Here is a 23,153-nt window from a genome sequence, read left to right as displayed (position 1 = left end):
ATCGTCGCCTCCACGATCCTCCACAGCATCCACCAGCGTTCAGCTCTCCATACCCCAGACGCTGGAGCGGAAACGCAAATATAGTGCAACCCACCCGCACGCCCAAGCCCTTAATGTGCACATCTCCAGATTGCTTAGCCTGGAGATGCTGCCCTATAGGCTAGTAGAGACCGAGGCCTTTCGCAACCTCATGGCGGCGGCCGCCCCTCGGTATTCGGTCCCCAGCCGCCACTACTTTTCCCGATGTGCCGTCCCAGCCCTGCACCAGCACGTGTCAGACAACATCATCCGTGCCCTGACCAACGCCGTTTCTGACAAGGTCCACCTGACCACGGACACGTGGACGAGTGCTGCCGGGCAGGGCCACTATATATCGCTGACGGCACATTGGGTTAACTTGGTGGAGGCTGGGACCGAGTCTGACCCTGCGGCTGGTCATATACTGCCGACGCCGAGGATTGCGGGGCCTACCTCGGTCCAGGTGTTTCAGGCCTACTATGCCTCCTCCTCCTCCCACCCCTCCTCCACCTCCTCCTCCGAACTACCATCCGTGGGCACGGCGCCATCAGTCGGTAGCTCTAGGCACAGCAGCAGTGCCGTCGCTAAGCGACAGCAGGCGGTGCTCAAACTGCTGAGCCTAGGCGATAAAAGGCACACCGCCCAAGAGCTATTACAGGGCATCACGGCGCAGACTGATCTGTGGCTGGCACCGCTGAACCTGAAGCCAGGCATGGTTGTGTGTGACAACGGCCGTAACCTGGTGGCGGCTCTGCAACTCGGCAGACTGACACATGTGCCATGCCTGGCCCATGTGTTAAATCTGATAGTTCAGCGTTTCCTCAAGACATACCCCAATCTGTCTGATTTGCTCACGAAGGTGCGCCGCATCTGTGCGCATTTCAGGAAGTCCAGCACAGATGCTGCCACTCTCAGGGCAGCGCAGCGCCGCCTCCAACTGCCCGCTCACCGACTGTTGTGCGACGTGCCCACGAGGTGGAATTCAACACTGACCATGTTATCCAGAGTTTACCAGCAGCGCCGAGCCATTGTAGACTGCCAGATGTCAACTTCCACCAGAACTGGTAGTCAGGTCAGTCAGCTTCCTCAAGTCTACAATGAGGAGTGGACGTGGATGTCTGATATCTGTCAGGTGCTGAGTAACTTTGAGGAGTCAACACAGATGGTCAGTGGCGATGCCGCCATCATCAGCCTCACCATCCCGCTGCTTGGCCTGTTGAAAAACTCTCTGATCAGCATGAAGTCGGAAGCTTTGCGCTCGTCACAAGAGACGGGGGAAGAAGATTCCCTTGTTGATAGCCAAAGCACCCTCAGGTCTGTTTCTCAGCGCATATCGGAGGAGGTGGAGGTGGAGGAGGATGAGGAGGAAGAGGAGGAGAATGTTGGCGAGACACAAGAGGGGACCATTGTTGAGTCCTTCACTGTTCAGCGTGTATGGGCAGAAGAAGAGGAGTTGGAGGAGTTGGAGGAGGAGGAAATGGACAGTCAGGCCAGTGAGGGGAGTGAATTCTTACGCGTTGGTACTCTGGCGCATATGGCAGATTTCATGCTAGGCTGCCTATCCCGTGACCCTCGCGTTCAAAGAATTTATTCCAGCACCGATTACTGGGTGTTCACTCTCCTGGACCCACGGTACAAGCAAAATCTTTCCACTCTCATCCCTGCAGAGGAAAGGAGTGTGAGAATGCATGAATACCAGCAGGCCCTGGTGCACAAGCTGAAACAGTATTTCCCTTCTGACAGCGCTAGCGGCAGAGTGCGTAGTTCTGCGGGACAAGTAGCGAGGGAGAGTAGGCGAGCAGGCAGCTTGTCCAGCACTGGCAAGGGTACGCTTTACAAGGCTTTTGCCAGCTTTATGTCACCCCAGCAAGACACTGTCACCTGTCCCCAGTCTCGGCAGAGTAGGGCTGATCTTTACAGAAAGATGGTGAGGGAGTACGTAGCTGACCATACCATCGTCCTAAATGATCACACAGCTCCCTACAACTACTGGGTTTCAAAGCTGGACATGTGGCACGAACTGGCGCTGTACGCCTTGGAGGTTCTTGCCTGCCCTGCCGCTAGCGTCTTGTCCGAGCGGGTTTTCAGTGCAGCTGGTGGCATCATCACCGATAAGCGTACACGCCTGTCGACTGACAGCGCTGACAGGCTGACGCTTATTAAGATGAATAAAGCCTGGATTTCTCATAATTTCCAATCTCCACCAGGTGAAGGAAGCTCAACCTGAATAATTGATCCACTCCTCCTCCTCCTCATTTTCCTCCTTCTCCTCCTCTTTGTACAGTAAAGCAGAGGAAACTGGCTATTTTTTGACAGGGCCCACTGGCTCTAGCTATAGTACTTTATGCATTTAATTTTTCTGGAGGGCCAGCTACCCGGTCCTCTGTTTTAAACAATTTTTGGGAGTGCCACATACAGGCACTCAATCTATTCAATATTTCTGGAGGGCCACCTACCCGGTCCTCTGTTTTAAACAATTTTTGGGAGTGCCACATACAGGCACTCAATCTATTCCATTTTTCTGGAGGGCCACCTACCTGCTCCTCTGGTTTGAAATTTTTTTTGGACTGCCACATACAGGCACTCAATCTATTCCATTTTACTGGAGGGCCACCTACCTGCTCCTCTGGTTTGAAAAATTTTTGGGACTGCCACATACAGGCACTATCCAAATTAAATTGTCTCCATAGCAGCCTCCACACGTTGTCTCCATTGCTACCTCCAAAAGTCGTCCATATAGCTGCCTCCATACATCGTCCCTTTATCAAACGAGGTGTGTCAGGCAGAAATTTGGGTTGTTTTCATGGATTCCACATCAAAGTTGTTAACTTTGTCGCCACCCTGCTGTGTTATCCACAAAATATACTGGCAAACTTTTATCATTTACCAATATTATTTCAGCGCTTCTTGCGCATCTGTTTACATTCCCCTCACCCGGCATATCCTAAACTTATAAGAACGCTACTACACTTGATCTTATACAAAAGGTTCTTAGAAGTGCTGTTTGGGGAGTAGCCTAGAGACAGGGGCTTGGATTGGCGAAAGCTCGCCTGGCAGCGGAGCGCCAGCTCCATGCGCATCATGCGCTTCTTGCGCATCTGTTTACATTCCCCTCACCCGCCATATCCCAAACTTATAAGAACGCTACTACACTTAACTTGGTGCAGGCTGGGACCGAGTCTGACCCTGGGGCTGGTCATATACTGCCGACGCAGAGAATTGCGGGGCCTACCTCGGTCCAGGTCTCAAAGGCCTACTATACCTCCTCCCAACCCTCCTCCACCTCCTCCTCCTCCGAATTACCATCCGTGGGCATGGCGCCATCAGTCGGTAGCTCTAGGCACAGCAGCAGTGCCGTCGCTAAGCGACAGCAGGCGGTGCTCAAACTGCTGAGCCTAGGCGATAAAAGGCACACCGCCCAAGAGCTATTACAGGGCATTCCACATCAAACTTGTTAACTTTGTCGGCACCCTGCTGTGTAATCCACAAAATATACTTGCAAACTTTTATCATTTACCGATATTATTTCAGCGCTTCTTGCGCATCTGTTTACATTCCCCTCACCCGGCATATCCTAAACTTATAAGAACGCTACTACACTTGATCTTATACAAAAGGTTCTTAGAAGTGCTGTTTGGGGAGTAGCCTAGAGACAGGGGCTTGGATTGGCGAAAGCTCGCCTGGCAGCGGAGCGCCAGCTCCATGCCAAGATCCAACTAACATAGTTTTAACTGCAGCACCTTTAATCTACTACTAGTTCACTGCCTTTATACATGGTCCCCTTATCAAACGAGCTGTGTCAGGCAGAATTTTGGGTTGTTTTCATGGCTTCCATGTTAACTTTGTCGCCACCCTGCAGTGTAATCCACAAAATATACTGGCAAACTTTTATCATGTACCGATATTATTTGAGCGCTTCTTGCTCACCTCCTTTGGTTCCTCTCTGCCACCCATTGGTTTGAATCCTGAGTCCATTTAGGGTATGTCGCCATGCCACTCTCTAGCCTGCTGCCGCTGCCTCAGCATGCCGTCCCCTATAGTGTCAGGGTCAATTATTGCATGTTTTAGATGCTATCTAGCTTCATTCTGTCACTCTGTCATGGCCATGCTGTTGCCCATAATTTTGGCATAATGGTGCGATTATGCAGCCTCAGAGGCATCCATGCATGCTGCCCCTGCTGTTTCCTGTCCATTTCCGTGGTGTTTCTATCCTTTTCTGAGGTTCCCAGGTGTTTGGCCAAGCTTCCCTGTGCAGAGCCTTGGTCCCCTTGAAAAATGCTCGAGTCTCCCATTGACTTCAATGGGGTTCGTTATTCGAGACGAGCACTCGAGCATCGGGAAAAGTTCGTCTCGAATAACGAGTACCCGAGCATTTTAGTGCTCGCTCATCTCTATTTAACACCTATTTACATTGGTGTAAACTCATTAAACTCATTTATCTTTATTTTTCTTCCTGTTTTTTCTTTCTTTTTTGGCGCATTGTAATTTTTGTGCCTTTTTGGGGACATATGTTTTTTGTCAGCAAGACACCTGTATCTTCTATTCCAGATGTGCTAAATGTCGCGAATTACATTTATCATTTCAAATTGCCTAATATTTGCAACATTTATTGGCGCAAAAACTCCAGACGGAACCATACTTAAGTAAAACTTAGCAAATGGAAAGAAATGACTTGAGACGTTTGTGTGACATTTTTGCAACATTTGTAACAAATGTCTCAAAAAGAGATCTGAAAAAACAACAACATTTAACACAAGGAAAAAGTGAGATTGATAAATTGCCAAAGAAGAAGACGGAAAAAAAACAGGCAAAAACTAGCAAAAATGACCAGAGATAAAATAAATGACCCCCATTGTTATTGTTGTCATTAGATACTGATACGTCAGAACTAGAGATGAGCGAGTATACTCGTCCGAGTATACTGCTCGGTCGAGTATTAGCATACTCGGACTGGCTCGTTAATCGGACGAGTATCTCGCCGGCTCGAGATCGAGCAGTAAATTAATAAAATAAATTGAATAAAAGTATTTTTATTGTAAAAAAAATATATTACACATGTTTGCAGATGTTTTACTTGTAAGAACACATTGAAATAACACTATTCTTCACTTTGCAGCTGTGCGCCCGTATCTCCGAACATATCGGGAGACACGCGCGCACACCTGCAAAGTGAAGAATAGAATTAAAACATTAAAAACAGTGAATACAGGACCATTTAAGTGCAGAACACATTGAAAGAACACTATTCTTCACATTCCAGATGTTCGTGCACATCTCCTAACTTAGCGGGAGACACGCGCGAACACCTGCAAAGTGAAGAATAGTGTTATTTCAATGTGTTCTTACAAGTAAAACATCTGCAAACATCTGGAATTTTTTTTTGCACTGTTCTTTTACTGTTCAGTTTTATTAAAAAAATGGTCGGGTCTCCCATTGACTTCAATGGGGCTCGTTATTCGAGACGAGCACTCGAGCATCTGGAAAAGTTTGTCTCGAATAACGAGCACCCGAGCATTTTAGTGCTCGCTCATCTCTAGTCAGAACATATCAACCTATCGGGAGAAACAACGGGCAATGCATGTTGCTCGAATAAAACATCCAATTTTATTTTTTTAAATTGAAAGCATAAGACAAAAATACATAAGGTACATAGCATAATCAAGAGTGGTTATAAAACTGCAAAGAACACGTGAGAAATTTTACATTTCATGTATGTACATATAAAGTTAATGCTCACTTAAATATGAAAACTTTACACTGAATAGAGGGTGTCATGAACAAGCAATACTTGGCCAAATAAATTATGCTAGCAGAAAAATAAAAATTATCATAAAGTGCTTGGGTGCAATCATGTGCTATATCAGTAAATTAAAGGGGTTATCCGGGTTTAAAAAATTTCTTCTGGCCGGGCTGGGGAGGGCTATTTAAACACAATAAGCATGTACTTACCTCCTCCGGTGCTGCCGATGTCCCGTGCCGCAGCCGGTCTTCTCTGTGCGGCAGTTTCATTACAAGTGCGCACAGAGAGCTTCCGGCCGTCCGGAAGCTCCCATGCGCACCATCTCCCAGCGCTTACAACTCTGAGAGATAGGGACGGATGGGAGGAGCCGTCCACATCGCGGACCGGAAGCTCCCTGTGCGCGGCTTCCGTGCCCCTGTAAACAAACAGGGGCACGGATCGAAGGGACCGCGGCGCGGGACATCAGCGGCGCCGGAGGAGGTAAGTCCATGTTTATTATGTTTAACTAGCCCTCCCCAGCCCGGCCATAAAAAAATTTTAAACCCGGATAACCCCTTTAATGCATAAACGCCCTTCATAAAATACTCATGTTAAAGTGTCCTGTATACACGTGGTCGCAAACCCCTGACTCGTGTTTCGGCGTCCGAGCCTTTGAGAAAAATAAAAATAAACAGTAAAAATCATAATCATGTTTTTTGAGGTATTGCCACGTCCAACATTGTCCAATCTACCAAAATATAATAACGGTTATTCCCAGGGTTTAACCTCGTAATGGAAAATAGTGGCCAAATGTCCGAAATGCAACTTTTTTTGCCATTTTGCAACATATAAAAAATGTAATAAAAATTGATCTAAAAGGTTTTACCGTTCTGAAAATGGTAGCAATGAAAACGTCATCTCATTTCCCAAAAAATTAAAATTTGGGGCACACAGTGAAAGCCGTAAAAACCACGGACACAAGAAAATGTTGCAAATGTGTCTTTCCACTTTCACTGCATTTGGAATGTTTTTCCCACTTCCTAGTACACGGCATAGAATGTGAAATACTTGTCACAATGAAGTGCAATATGTTAGACAGAAAACAAGCCCTCACACAGCGCTTTACATGGAAAAATTTAAAAAGTTACAGATTTTTGAAGGTGGGAAGTGAAAAATGGAAACACAAAAATGAAAAAGGGCCAGGTGGTTAAAAAGGTTATAAGACAAGTTTCTTATATGTACTCAGGATAACAAAATAACACATTCTCTAATTCACAGTTGATAACAAAAATACAGCATTTCACAGGTATAAGTCCAGGTACCTGTCTCTATCAGTCCTGCTGTAGACAATTTCAGTTGCCCCTAGACACGACCCTGTAACTTCTGACTTAGGGTCGGGGGTCACCATCTTGGATTTCTGTGTGACAGCAGTGGAGCTGAGATTTCTGTCTCTCTGCTTCCCGCACTCTAGCCCCGCCCCCTGCAGTCCAGGATGGAGCTCACACTGATACACAGCGTGAGGAGAACTACAAGCTACAGACAGATAGCAGAGCTGACTGTGTTATTGTGTGCAATAGGCATCTCATCATCTCTGATCTGTCTCATTTTTCTCTTTGTATGTGTGAGATACTAGTGTATATAAGTGTATATAAACCCTGTACCCTGATAATCTAACCACATTTTCAGCTGAAAGGACTAGAGGGATCATGATGTGTTTGCTGAGAGAGTCCCCGTCCACACCCTGGATTCTGAAGTAAATTGTGAAGTAAAGGGGCAAAATTGGTCTTTAGTGGTCTTTAAAATCACTAGGGGGTTGCAGTCTGAGAATTTTCTTTCATGGGAAAACCCCTTTAAGGAGTTAAAATGGGAAGGATCAGTGATCACTGATTTTTGAGGATTGGCCCTTGGTTCTGTGAAAACAACAAAGAACTTCCTTACCTTTCTCCAGTCCAGTGCATTGGCTTGCAGTCCTATTTAGGTTTATAGAGGCTCAGTGGAAAAGTAACAACTTTAGCACACAACTGTAACAGCCTTTAGTGGTGGCATTTGTAATGGGTGAACATCAAAGCCAGTCCTCTGTGTACCAACAGAGCAGTGGTGACTCGAGGAGTCACCCTGGAGCAGAGTACCTGAGATAGGTGACTATTCATTCTTTCCTGTTTTTACATCACTCTGGGCCAATCCTAAAAAAATAAGTGATCTATAAAATCCCTTTAATTCTCACCCAAACATTTCAAAAAATTGTAGTGGGTGCATTCAATTGCTAAATAATTTTACAATTGTGACCTACTGTATATAATAAACCAATGTTTCATTATAAAAACTAAAGTTGTTTCCCTTGGCCACCGATTTTGGAAATTCTATTCATCCATTTCCTGTCTCCACTAGTCTTTATAAAGGCTTCATGTGTTTGGACACATTGTCAATCATAGTTTGTGTCATAATAAAGTTTTGTTCTTAATTGTGTTCACTTGTTTTTATGTTTTGACACTTAATGAATTTCATCTGTGTATTACTAAATGGTAAAACTATGTGTACCAACAAGTTGGGATAATTCACTGGCTTTCCTTTGCCGGGTGTGGAGGTGTTGATGGATTCTGTCCACTTGTTTTTCATTTAGTGGAGACATGTGCGGAGTGTAGAAACCAGATGAGCAGTGGGTGGTTTTCATGATGTTGGTCCCCCAACCCATAGATGTCTTATTTTTAGTTCTGTTAACATTCAGCATATATTAAAGCAGCAGCTTTCGTGGGGTTTGTAGAAATCCAACTTCTTACTCGAGAACCTTGAGATAAACTTAACTGATAAAAAGTTACATACATTTCTGCATAACTCTGCCACATGCAAATGAACCTTTTGAGGTCACACGTTGGGGTTTTCATGGAAGTATGGTGGATGTCAAGGTACTTAGGTTGGTTTCAGTCAAACGGAATATGGACAGTGGTGCCGATGTATTAAGACCTGTGATTTGGGTATTGGTCCTAATTGTAGTCTCGATTGGCCCATGACATACCAAAATAAAATACATCTACCGCCAGGTTCAAGGATTATAAACCAAGCACACTTACATACTGGTGTGTGCCCCCTCTGGCAGGATCTGCTCTTCTTTTAGATTCTTATGCCTTTGTTTTTATGAAAAAACTTTTAAATATTATGCAAAGGAGCCTGAGGGGTTCAAGGCTCCAAAGCTGTAAGGAAACCCACCATGAGGATTCTACTATCAGAATTAGATCTGATGGTAGATTCCTCCTGCCTTCCTCTGCCCTAAACTATAATTTAATAATACTGGAACACAATTTGTAAAAAAAAGTATTTTAGTAATATGTTAATTAACTACAGAGGCTATTGGGGCATGTACTATCCTGGCCGGGCAGTGGGGGCTAAGGCTACTCCACGCCCCAGTAGTCTCTGCAGGTAATTTACATATTACATAAAAAAAGTTTTCAACAAGTTAGGTTAGGTTTCAGGATTATTAAATTACAGATTAGTGCAGGAGGAATCTACGATCAGATCTACTTCTGGTAGGTTTCCTTTAACAGCTATGGAGCCTGGAGCCCCTCTGGCTCATTTGCATAATTTTTAAAGACTTGTAATTCTATAAACAAAGTCATAAAAACTAAAAGAATATCAGATACTATCGGGGGGAGGGTCACACCTGCATGTAATTGTGCTTGGTTTACAGTCCTTGATCCTGATGGTAGATTTTTTTAGAGGGGTATTCTGGGAATATGAAGTCTGATACAAAAACCCATAATGCGAAAAAAAAAATTGAATACAACAAAATTCAATATCATTAGTCGCAAAATGGAACGTAAAAAAATTTTGATTTTATGATTTACAAAATGTTATGGGCTTTCTAAAGTAGGCAGAGTTCTCATAAAGATGGCAGCCACTGGAAACTACAAGTCCCATGATCCTTTAGTTCTCAGTAACAGCTCCGCCCTCTTATGCTCTGCTCCCAGTAATGATGTAACAGACTTTCTTGCTCTGTTACCATAGTAATGATGTGTAACTACCATCACTACACATTAGCTCACTGAGATGACGTCTCACCACAACACCGGCCGTACTGGATGTACTACAACCAACCAACTACGGCCATAGTGATGATCACATGACCAGCCCAGGCAGGTACAGGACATGTGATGTTGACATGTGACCAGCGGCCATCTTCTGTCCTGTGTCTGCTCCACGCAGAGAAAATCAACTAACTGATTAAAGGGCCAGTAACATTTTAATTCTTCATTACAGTGTATGTCAGCAGCATTTTCTCCTAAGAGGAGCAAAATTTTAATTAACATCTAATTACATATTGGCTTATATTTTAATGACCCATTTGTATGTGAATTATGCTGATTCCCGAAATACCCTTTTACAGTTTCTGATCTCTTAGTAGTACTGCTACAACACTTAAACTGGAACTTTGTTTCCAACAATTGGTGTACTTTGGTCCCAGTATGCCTGCTGCCTTGCTCGGACTGGACCACGTGGGGACCCTGACTTTGACAATATTACAGTAGTGTAATGTCCTCTCCAGAGCTGCCAGTCATTGTCTCCCCAGTAAGACTACTGCCCTGTAACCATGTTTTCAGTACTAAATAGCTGCCCTGTGGGGAGGTAGGTTCTCTGACCACTATGGGAGGCCATGAGTGGTGACTTGTGACTATGTTGTTGTCAGTGTTCAGCTGACATAAAGTTCGTGCTGCATGGACTAAACAGGACACTATGATATACAGGTTGACAATATTGAAAAGTTCCCATTATGTGTTTGTTTGATTTGAAATATAAAAATTTCAATTACTCCCCTATGAAGAACCAACTCTAAGGAAAAAATGGAGGATTCTTCACTGAAGCAATGTGGAGAGGTCTGATGCAGAGAGCTAAGAGCACAGCAGTGAGAGGGCATGTTCCACACCATACATAAAGGTTTGGTTACACCCATCTCCAGGACTCCTAATCCAATAAATTTCCACTAAGCATGTATTATGTATATATTGTGACATTTTTCTCCTAAATTCCTTAAAGGCACTTTTTTTTTTGGGGGGGGGGGGGGGCAGGATAATTTACCAATTTACCAATATACATCTATCAATAGTTCTGCTCTGCTTTCTTGATATGTAAAGTGAGGCCTTCCGTCTTTTACCTCATTATCCAGACATTCCTGACCATAAAATGGCTGCAGATGGAGGGTCATGTGATCTCTATCTGTCCATTAGCAATCACCCTGTAAGTACAATCAATACTGTTCTCATGATAGTATTAAAGGAAACCTACGATCTTCGCTCTACCTTTTAAGGTAGATCCGGTGGCAGGTTCATCTAATAACTATCATCAGTGTCCTGTTTAGGGTGAATCCTTCAGTGCCGGGTAAGTTTTGAAAAGTTTCATTACTCTAATATGCAAATATGTGAAAGAGGCTTGTGGGGCATGAAGTAGGCGGAGCTGAAGCTACACGAAGCGGCTACTCCCTACATGCCCTAGTAGCCTCTATCAGTCCTCCTACTATGATATCCTCAGTCCGCACTCGCCCCCGCTCTGCATAGATTTTATGCAGAGTTAGCAGCTGCGCGTACTCGGCTCCAAATAAACATCACATGACCCTCCATCTGCGGCCATTTTATGGACAGGAATCTCCGGCTGATGAGGTAAAAGAAACCAGAGGCCTCACCTTACATATTAAGAAAGTGGTACAGAATTATTACTAGATAAGGGAGGCACAGTGGCTGAGTGAGTAGCACTTCTGCCTTGCAGCGCTGGGGTCATGGGTTCAAATCCACCCAAGTCAACATCTGCAAAGAGTTTATATGTTCTCTCCGGGTTTGCGTGGGTTTCCTCCGGGTTCTCCAGTTTCCTCCCACACTCCAAAACATACTGGTAGGTTGATTAGATTGTGAGCCCCATGGGGACAGGGACCAATTTGGCAAGCTCTGTGCAGCGCTGCGTAATCTGTAGGCGCTATATAAATAAAGAATTATTATTATTATGTAGATTGGTAAATTACCTGATATTATGCCCCCCCCCCACACACACTTACACATATTTTTCAAAAAACATGAAGTGGCCAAGCCCTTTAAGCATTTAATTTGTCCCACCAACCACAGAGGGTTAATAAACAACTGTGTACCTTAGAGGAGGGCCACCATGAACCCGCAGCCTAATGACATTCAGATTGCTGAACACATTTTACCACCTTTTGCACTGCAACAATTTGAACTTGTAGCTTTTATGTTTTATTTTCTTCCCTCCGTAAAGGGAAAATAAGAGTTTAAAATAACAGAGAAAATATGTTTTCAATTGCATTAAAGAATGATTATTTTTTGAAGCCTGATTATGATATAAACTCCAGCAATCACCACTGATTTGTTTAGAAGCCTTTTTGGCAGCGTGAGTCGGCTGTGCAGGACGGGGGTGTCTTAGTGGTGTTTCCAGGCAATTCACTCCTGTAATTGATCTCTGTAGCTTTCTTGGACAATGCAGGGGGTGACAAGTGCTTCTTTGAAGTCATTGAATTATCCTTTTACCAATGTACATAAACCTCAAGCCCACTAGTGGTAGATCCGGGCACAAATGTTCCCACAATCTAAATACACAGAATATATTTTGAAATAGGGGCAGCACTTGTAGCGCTGGGGTCCTGGGTTCATGTCCCAGAGTCAACATCTCCAAAGAGTTTGTATGTTCTTTCTGTGCTTGCGAGGGTTTCCTCCGGTTTCTTCCCACACTCCAAAACATACTGGTAGGTTAATTAGATTGTGAGCCCCATGGGGACAGGGACCAATATGGTAAGCTCTGTGCAGCGCTGCGTAATCTGTGTGCGCTATATAAATAATACAAAGAATTATTATTTTATTATGTAATTTGACCAATCTTTATTTTGGAATAAAATTCTTTTGCAACAAGAATTATTGTCATAAGTACATTGTTTGTGGAATTTTATAGATAACAATTGTATGCTGAATTTGCAAGGATGATCTCTAATTTTCAGAGATGGTGAGGAAAGGGACAACCACATAGTGGGAGGTTTACCCAGCTTACAGGCGGGGCTAGGTTCTTCGTGGGCAGGTCCAAAGTTGATCTAGGGCGGGATTTAAATGTCTATTTGTTTCAATGATTGTAATGATTGTAGCTAAGCCATTGGTGGCAACTTTTTTTTTTCAAGAGACATAATTTATTGCCGCAGAGGATCTCTCAACTCGTCTTTGTCTGTTTAAGTAAATACTTTTTACTTAAGTAAAATTTTATTAAACGTTAAGTTTTAGGATTGGTGAATGTATAAAATATAGTGACCAATGATCGCTTGGGGTTGGTCCACATTGATCATTAAAAAACTTTCCTGCTTGAATAGATCTGTGGTCACTCATGCACACTATCAGGGCCGCATCTGCCATGAGGCGAGATGAAAATCTCGCCTCGGGCGGCAGAATGCGGACCTCTTTAAAAGCGGCATTTTGCTTCTCCAATGCGGATGATTTGGGCGCCCGTCGGCGCCCGAATCGCCCTCCACGTAAATCGCACCTGTATCTTTAAGAAACAGGTGCGATTTACATGCGGAGCGACATAGCGCCTTTCCGGCTGCTGGCGTCGCTCCGTACAGTGCAGTGACACAGGCGGCTGATGATGACGTAACGCCGCCTGTGTCACTCAGCGGAGCCGAGGCTGCCAGAAGAGGCGCCTGAAGACTGGAGTCGCGCGCCGTGGGGCCACCCTGTCTGGGGGTAAGTAGAAGTTTTATTATTTTTACTGTCCAATCCATTAAATGTGGCCATATATATATTAGGGGGCGATTACTCCTGTAACGGGGGGGGGGGGGTTTGTAGTGGTACTAGTATATCTTCTGTATATGCTTATATGAGGCCAGTGTACATTTATAAAGGGCCAGATCCAATTTTTCCTGGGGGGGGGGGGGGGGGGCTGCTGTATATATTTATATGGGGGGCCAGATTCTGTTTATTCTGGGGGGGCTGTATATATTTATATGGGGGGCCAGATTCCGTTTATTCTGGGGGGGCTGTATATATTTATGAGGGGCCAAATTCTTATTACACTGGGGGGCTGTATATATTTATATTGGGGGCCAGATGCTGTTTATTCTGGGGGGGGGCTGTATATATTTATATGGGGGGGCAGTATTCTGTTTATTCTGGGGGGGCTGTATATATTTATATGGGGGGGCCGTATTCTGTTTATTCTGTGGAGCTGTATATATTTATATAGGGGGGGGGGGCGTATTCTGTTTATTCTGGGGGAGGGATGCATATATTTATATGGGGGACCGTACTCTGTTTATTCTGGGGGGCTGTATATATTTATATGGGGCCGTATTCTGTTTATTCTGGGGGGGGGGGCTGTATATATTTATATGGGGGGGGCGTATTCTGTTTATTCTGGTGGGGGGCTGTATATATTTATATGGGGCCGGATACTGTTTATACTGGGGGGGGGGCCTGTATATATTTATATGGGGGGCCAGATTCTGTTTATTCTGGGGGGGGCTGTATATATTTATATGGGGCCGGATACTGTTTATACTGGGGGGGGCTATAAAAATAAAATATATATATATTCATTAGGGGGTGCTATATATTTACATTAATCAGGGTAGTACTCTATATAAATTCACATGTAACATAATAACAGGGTGGGATATATTAGTTATAGGATACCATACTTAGGATTACTTTGCATCATGTAAACCAAATGTTAGGGGTTTGTATTAATAAATTGGGGGTGTTGTATATTTATGTGCTGTGCATGCTATAATTCCAGTAGAATATATATAATAAGGAAGGGATATTTTATATGTGGGGAGAGTGCGGTTAGTTGTGTTGTGAGGGGTATATATTATTTAGGAGCGCAGTGTTGTTATCCAGGAGACTTTATACTGTAAGTGACTGTGGTATTTTTAGGGACGCCGGGTGGAGATGCTGCACGGAGCTGAAGATATCCGGCCGTGAATTCACCTGTGATACGTCATGGATTGGAGAACCCGGAATAAAGTCCTCCTGAAGAGATTGTCATATATAAGGTACTAGATGCCACTAATGCCTCTCAGAACCTGTAGTCAGTCACACAGTGTCAGGGAGCTGTCTGTAGGAATGTTACTTGTTAGTAAAGTTTTCAGCATTTACTTAACAGGGAGCGGGGGGGAGGGGGGGGCAGCATTTTAATATTCGCCTCAGGCAGCAAATATGCTAGAATCGGCCCTGCACACTACTACTTCTATTAACCTCTATAGAACTGAATGAGGAGGCTGAGAACAGTAATTGACTGTCTCTATTGATCCTATATAATTTAAATGGAGCAGTAACCTACATACATGATGACATAACTCAAAAATACAAATGTAGCTACTATATTTTAAGAAAGTATGTAAAGTGACCCCTGTGAATGAAGTAGTGGTCTGTATTTATGTGGGCATTTATTTTTGTGGAGCAGACAGAGATTGATTAATACATTGGGAAGGGGGGGGGGGGTATTAACACACTTGCGCCACAATTCCGGTGGTTTAGCACCTAAAACACAGTGTGAAAAGCCTTACATCACATTTATCAAGTCTTTTTAGACCTGTTTTAGCCATTTTCCCACTTGTCTGACGGAGGGGGCGTGGTCTTAGTTAAAGGGGCGTGGCTTTGTCTAGAAGGGGGCATAGTTTATTTGACTGTTCCGTGCGGCAAAAATTGTGGCGCAGAGTTTAGACCACTTTAAAGTAGGTCTAAACTGGAAACCGACAGTCTTATCCTGCACCAGATTTATTAACAGAGTGATAAATCTGGCGAAGAAAATGACTAGGATTTGCCTCCACTTAACTGATGGAATCTGGGACACATTGATAAATCCCCCCCCATTGTTCCAATAGTTAGAGGAATGGTGTTCAAGCCAATGGTGTATCAACACTTAATTTACATATGGCACTTGGACACCCCATTTAAGGACCTATCTGACCCTATCTGATGGGTTATTTGTACAATTAAACCCTTTACATGTGGACCATTCAATTCAGTGGCATGCCGATGTAGGACAGGACAGAACCTCCAGAGTGAGGGATGCTCTGTATAGCCTTTTTTTGATGTTTTTTTTTTTTAAAGATGAAAATCCCAAACAGGGGAGTCCATTAGAATTCCTTTTAAGGATTAATAAACATGGGTTTTCAGAGCTGGACAATGCCCTTTAAAGACTTTGGCTCAGTCCTGAGAAAATAAGAACACACTGAAATCCTACATGAGATTTCTTATTTTCCTTTGTAGTCCATTGTGCATTGTACATTCCAGCTGTAATATGAGGATGTACGACACACTTTGTTTTTCTTTGTTTCCTTTTGTTCTTCTTGTTCTTTTAAATAAACCAACTTGTCTAAACAAGTCATAGGACCCGATACAATCAATGGATCACTTTCTCGCAAAAGCCCTGACAGTGAAAACATGAATAAAGTTTCCAAAGTTGTTTAAATAATATTTTTATGTTCCCAATCAATGTTAACCTGACCTTCCACAGCCAAAACTGGACTACTGGCAGAATTAACCCTTTCATGCTTCAAGCTTTACATGTATCTTGAGAAGGTATTTAGCTGTGCTGGGGCTGATTGTAGCTGCCTCAAGCATTTAAGGTTATTTACATATCACCATCTTTGGCCTTCTGTGCAGAAAATGTGTTCTTCAATTGCATGTTATTTAAAAAAATGTACCTGCGTGAAGATGATTTCCCACAATTGTGGCCATGTTGTCCCTTAGAAACAAGATAGCTGTCCTTGGATACGACCACCTCCACACAATTCCAGCAGTGGTCAGGCATGTGCTGTTGAGTGCCCCGCCACTGAGATTCACCAATCCTTAATACAGGATGGCTGTTGGACAAACAGTAACTCCTGAACATTTCATATGCAAAAACTATTTCTTTCTTTGTGCAATACCTTCAACTGCGGTGGTCGTATCCAGGGACATTATCCAGGGGCATGGCTACATTTATGAGAAATTATCTTCACACAGGTAGATTTTATTAGTAACATCAAATTAATGAAATGTATGTATATGGAAGATGGATTAAATGAAATGTGAATGCCCAGATGAAAATACCCCTTTAATGCACCACAATTCCTGAGTAAAGAGGACCCCCCCCCCCCAGTTGAACAATTATACATCCCTTAATACTACAAAAAATTAGGAATAATTCAGAGCAGAGCTTGCAGAAGACAATGGGTGCAGAACTTCTGAAGGATTGACCCAGCTGTCTAGTCATCCAATAAAATACATTGAAGCAGCACTCCTCAATCAATGTGTCTTTTATTCCACCAGTCTGAACACTAGCAGAGTAAAAGACACATTGCTTGAGGAGAGCTGCTTCCTTGTGTTTTATTAATATGGATGTATCCATTAATAGTTATTGTTCCACTGATTCTGGCACAGAAGTCATTTTTCTAGTCCCCATTGTTCGTTTTCCATTAATGTCAATGTTTTTGACAGATGGATGGAGCCAACCTAGGGCCACCCATCTGACAGTAGAGAGCCAAACTTGCCTGGATAAATAATATTTCTTACTACACAATATGCTAATTAAAGGAAATCTACCATAAAAATCAATCATAATAAAATTAGAGACACTTACTCCCAGCACTGTGACTATAGTAATCTTCTTCAAAATTTGTAATCCATGGGCTCCTTCATTCTAAACTCAAGTTTTAAAAATATTCTAATGAGCCTTAGGAGCAACCCTAGGCCCTCTGTGATCTGGCTTTAGAGACTGCTACAGTGTCATGCTGGTGGCTTCAGAATAAAAATCACTTTTTTGGAACAACAAAATGATGACAAGCTCGGTCCAGGTCTCAAAATGTGTCTCAAATCCCACATGTAATCCCAGTCAGCGTGGAGTTCTTTAAACCAGAGATAACGCTCTTTCTATACAGTTTAATTAATTTTACATATAAATAAACCTTTGAAAAAATTTTAGCCCATGTTTGAGCACCATAATGGTACTTTAAGAGTGAAATTACAAAAATGAATTGATGATTTGAAGATGCTCACTGGATCGAGGCAAGAGGGTCACCAGAGGCCGCACCAGATAACAAAACGGCTTTTGTTAGCTGGTTGTGGATATTACACAACCATTTTGTCACAGGTGCCCCTGCGATCCTTATTTGGATCGCGGGCACACCTTTGCCCCTCTCCGTGGTTCTGCACCCCTCGGCTCGCACTCACCTCTCCATGCTCCTGCCCCCATCCCAGCTAGGCCACGCACACTCTCTAGGCCAACGCACTGCCGATTGCTGCTGGCACTTCCGGGTTTACAATAAAGACTGGCGGCTCCCATCACTCCCCTCCGGATCTTTGCGCTCATTGCCATTGAGAAAGCTTCCCTGCGTTCATTGCTGTGCTCCCGTTTCTGTACCTCGTTGATCTCCTGCCGCCAGCCCTGACTATGTGCCTGTACCTGACCTCGAGCCTGAACGCTGATTCTGTACCTCGACCTTGGCTGTCACTACAGGCTAGTCGCACCTGTGGAACGACCTGGTGGCACCCTGCTGCAGTAAGACCATCCCTCTTTGCGGCGGGCTCTGGTGAAGACCAGGTGCTACTTAGATTCCGGTCCCAGGTGTCGGCTAGTACCATGTCCCGCGGTGGTCCAGAGGGTTCACTGACCTCGAGTCCTGACACATTGGAGGTAAGCACCCATCTATAATTATTCTGAATTCCTGAATATACCTAAATAATGCACTTTTTTTGTTTCTCTAAAAATCTTTTTCACTTTTGGATGTGATTATATAAATCAGAGTAGAAATAAATAAACAATAAAGGATTATATAGAAGGTGATGGACCACCCCTAGTACCCTAATCCTATCCTTCCTGAGGAAGGACCTAAAAGAAAAATATACAGATCCCATCAGAATCTCTTTTCTGTTTTTTTGTGTAATTCTACTCTTTTACAATCTATGAATGAGAATATTTTACCAATAAATGGGGGTTTTTACAGAAATTCTTTAACCGGTCTTTTATAAAGGAATCGCATCCCGAATTTCTCTTTAATAAATCTCTTCTCCGCTGTATTTTCTTTCTTCCACCACTTTGTTATATTTGTCATTGTACACATCAATGCAAATGCTACATCTTGGCTTTTTTTTCGATAAAACCTGCCTTATTTTCCTCGAGAGAATGTTAAACTTTGAATAGGCAGAAAGTTTTCTTTTTCTCCAGTTACAAGGTTTCATTTAAAATCCTTCGTGGCTACTAGTCGTTTGCATTGCAAGCAAAAGGAATGGAGACAAACACCTGGGACCAAATCTCTAGTAGCTAAATGTTGCATTGTCCTATCAGTCTAAATGTCATTTCACTACAATATATGTTTACTCCTGCTGAGTCGACTGGAATCTTCTCCCTGCTGTACTTCTAATTAACTTCTATTTTTTACAGTTCTCGAAAATTTCCATTTCTTCCAACAATAGTCTTTTTTTTCTTTCTGTTTAACTATTTTATGAACTGTAACATTTGGGTAAAACCAATTGGCTGCATTAGAGACAATAACAACTCTCTTGCAAACATTTCTTCTCTAAAAAAACAAAAGACAAAAGAATGCACATCCACAACGATGGAAATTCTTAAAATATTTTGCACTGGAGCAGATTCAAAAGCCTGAACCTTAAACTCTCAGTAGCCAACTTGTCAGCTTGCTGTACAGATTGGGACTGAATGAGTGAGTAATCTCATTATTATTAGAGGGGACAATATATATTCATAGCTCCAGGGCCGGCACAAGCAACAGGCATACCCGGGCATATTCCGGGGTCCAGAGCTGGTGGGGGGACCCACACCGCCTTGCGGCACCTGGTGAGGGGGTTTGTATATAATGAAACCATGAGGAGGTTATATATAAAATAACCATCACAGGGCTGTTTGGGATTGATAAACTAGGGAACATTTTAGTTTGTTTCTGAATTTTTTATTCCACCACATGAGTTCACTGCAAAGGGGCCCACTGAGGCTCTGTTACCTGGGGCCTTACTGAAACCTGGAGCTGGCCCTGCATAGCTCTATCATACAGTTCTAGGCCGAAACAGAATACCAATACTATACACACAGAAAAGTCTCTAATTGTATAATTTGTTCTCTGTTTATAAACAATATGCTAAAATTAGTGTGTGTAATAAAAATATTTTAAATGTGTTGTCTAGGATTTAAAAAATTGTGATCCTAAAAATGTCTTTAAAGGGGTTGTCTACTTTCAAGCAAAAGACTTTATATTGTTTATGTAATTAAAGGTTATACAACTTTACTAAATACTTTCTCTATCAATTCCTCACCTGTTTCTAGATCTCTGCTTCTATAGGATTCTACAGGTTGCTTCATTGTTTACTTTCTGCAGTTAAAAAACGAAACCTGATCATGTGATGTTACCGATGTGACACCCTACTTTTAGATAAAAATGGTTTCCCTTACATCCCCATAAATCAATTTATCCTACCTATGTTTCATGCCTCTTCTCAGCATGTCATGTGACCAGGGTGATATTTAAGATCCTTTACCCAGTATGAACTCAACATGTACCCCATGTATGTATCTGATCACATGAAATCACAGCAGCCTCCATGGACTTCTACTCCTCCACATCCTCTTTAGAGACATGCTGTGATCAGATACATATATGGGGTAGACACTGTAGATCTTACTGGGTGGCGTTAGATCACCCTGATCACAAGGCATGAACTGGTTATTGATGTAACAGAGCACTCTCTCTCTTATATATCATACATACAGCACGTCCTAGCAGTGAGTAAATCAGGATCAAGAAGGCAGGGCAATGCAAGTAAAATTAAATATGCATGATCCACTTAGTGTTTGATTGGACACACATCAGGTGATTTACATAAAATTGGAGCCATGGAAAGGAACCACTTAGGGATAAGGGCAATGCTTTTTAATCATTGCTATTAATGACTTATTTATTTTGGGTGGATTCATTTAAATGGTGATTTTCTTTAACTTAAATTAATAAAACTAAAATACATTATATAATACATTTCCTGTAACTATTTTCAAAAAATTGACCAAGAAAGACCATTCCAGAGTACAGGTGCAGCATGGGAGAAGTCTTCTTGATAATAGTAGGATTACCTGATTATATAGGATGATTCTAATCAGTGGAATGGAGTGCAAGAATGGGTAATATAGAGATAATTTATAGAATTGAATGACATAGGATAGCCCAATGTTTGGGCTCGTTGTATATCATCTGTATAAGTTCTCATTATACCAGGATTGACTTTTGGGTTTGTTAAGCAAAGGACTACAACTAGAGCCTCTTAAGAAGCGGACGCTATGGAAGGTAATGAGTGTAATGATACTTGCCTTTTCATTCCTATAATTAGGGTTTCCATCTATATTAGTTACATGGACTGGAGTGAGTATATGTAGAGTAGATAGATTAAGTACATTAGCGATGCTGCTGACATTGACTAACAATGTATATATTTTCTGTAATAATTACACCATGGGCCCATGTGTATCTCATCAAATCTTCACAGTCTTCTGAACATGCACAGTACTCCATTGGAAATAATTGTATCATGCCAGTAAATGCATTTTCCTGATTGTGGAAAACATGCCATATACTAACATGCTCCAGCTTCAACATTCACATTAATATTTCATTTTTTATTCCTTATGGAACTAAAATCAAGAATGTAAGTGTTTATGTATTTTACCTTTTTATTTCTATTTGGCCTTAGTGACTACGAGCTGCACATTTCAGCAAATATTAAGAAACTGCTCTCATAGCAACTAATAAACTGTGGGTGAGGAGCTTCCAGCCGCCCAGAGACAGCGGGGATGAGCTGCCGCAAGATATTTGGATTCCTGAGGCTAAGACTTTTGGCTTGTAAAGTCCCATAGATGTTTTAATAATAGGATCATACCTGCTGATATTAATATTAGGGAGAGGTTTTACTGATGATTGTGACTGTGAGGTTGAGCTAAGCTGTAATAACACAACCACAATTTTTTTTATGTCGGTTTGTGCCATATTAGACATAGGGTATCTACAGTTTATCTTGCAGGGCCAGCATTAGGGGGCAGCAAACTGGGCATTTGCACAGGGCCCCCTGTCCTAAAGGGGCCCCCTGCATGTGGACTTTTGTGGGCAGAGGATATATTGCTCTTTTAAAGGGGTTATCCGGGTGTTAAAATTTAATTAGGGCCGTGCTGGGGTGGGCTATTTAAAAATAATAAACGTGTACTTACCTCGTCCGGTGCTGCTGATGTCCCACGCCGTGGTCCGTCTCCTCTGTGCACTGGTTTGTTTACAATGCTGAGAGATAGGGACAGATGGGAGGAGCCAGCCACATCGTGGACCGGAAGTTCCCTGTGCACGGCTTCTGTGCCCCTTTAAGCAAACAGGGGCACGGATCAAACGGACCGCGGTGCGGGTCATCGGCAGCGCCGGAGGAGGTAAGTACATGTTTATTATTTTTAAATAGCCCGCCCAAGCCTGGTTCTAAGGACTTTTTTTTTAAACCGGATAACCCCTGTAATACCCCATGATTGAATGCCCAGGTGAAGATGCTTATCATCTATCTTCCGTATATATATATATATATATATATATATATATATATATATTTGTTATCTATCTCCTATAATTAGTCTATTTCCACTCTATATATCTGTCTATCTAACCATTTATCCATCTAGCTTTTTATCTGTCTATTTATCTACACTCACCGGCCACTTTATTAGGTACACCATGCTGGTAACGGGTTGGACCCCCTTTTGCCTTCAGAACTGCCTCAATTCTTCGTGGCATAGATTCAACAAGGTGCTGGAAGCATTCCTCAGAGATTTTGGTCCATATTGACATGATGGCATCACACAGTTGCCGCAGATTTGTCGGCTGCACATCTATGATGCGAATCTCCCGTTCCACCACATCCCAAAGATGCTCTATTGGATTGAGATCTGGTGACTGTGGAGGCCATTTGAGTAAAGTGAACTCATTGACATGTTCAAGAAACCAGTCTGAGATGATTCCAGCTTTATGACATGGCGCATTATCCTGCTGAAAGTAGCCATCAGACGTTGGGTACTTTGTGGTCATAAAGGGATGGACATGGTCAGCAACAATACTCAGGTAGGCTGTGGTGTTGCAACGATGCTCAATTGGTACCAAGGGGCCCAAAGAGTGCCAAGAAAATATTCCCCACACCATGACACCACCACCAGCAGCCTGAAACGTTTATGCAAGGCAGGATGGATCCATGCTTTCATCTTGTTGACGCCAAATTCTGACCCAACCATCCGAATGTCGCAGCAGAAATCGAGACTCATCAGACCAGGCAACGTTTTTCCAATCTTCTACTGTCCAATTTCGATGAGCTTGTGCAAGTTGTAGCCTCAGTTTCCTGTTCTTAGCTGAAAGGAGTGGCACCCGGTGTGGTCT

The sequence above is a fragment of the Engystomops pustulosus genome, chromosome 3 (genome assembly GCF_040894005.1).
Source record: "Engystomops pustulosus chromosome 3, aEngPut4.maternal, whole genome shotgun sequence".
Taxonomy (NCBI): domain Eukaryota; kingdom Metazoa; phylum Chordata; class Amphibia; order Anura; family Leptodactylidae; genus Engystomops; species Engystomops pustulosus.
The sequence above is the reverse complement of the archived record's forward strand: the minus strand, read 5'-3'. Positions refer to the sequence as shown.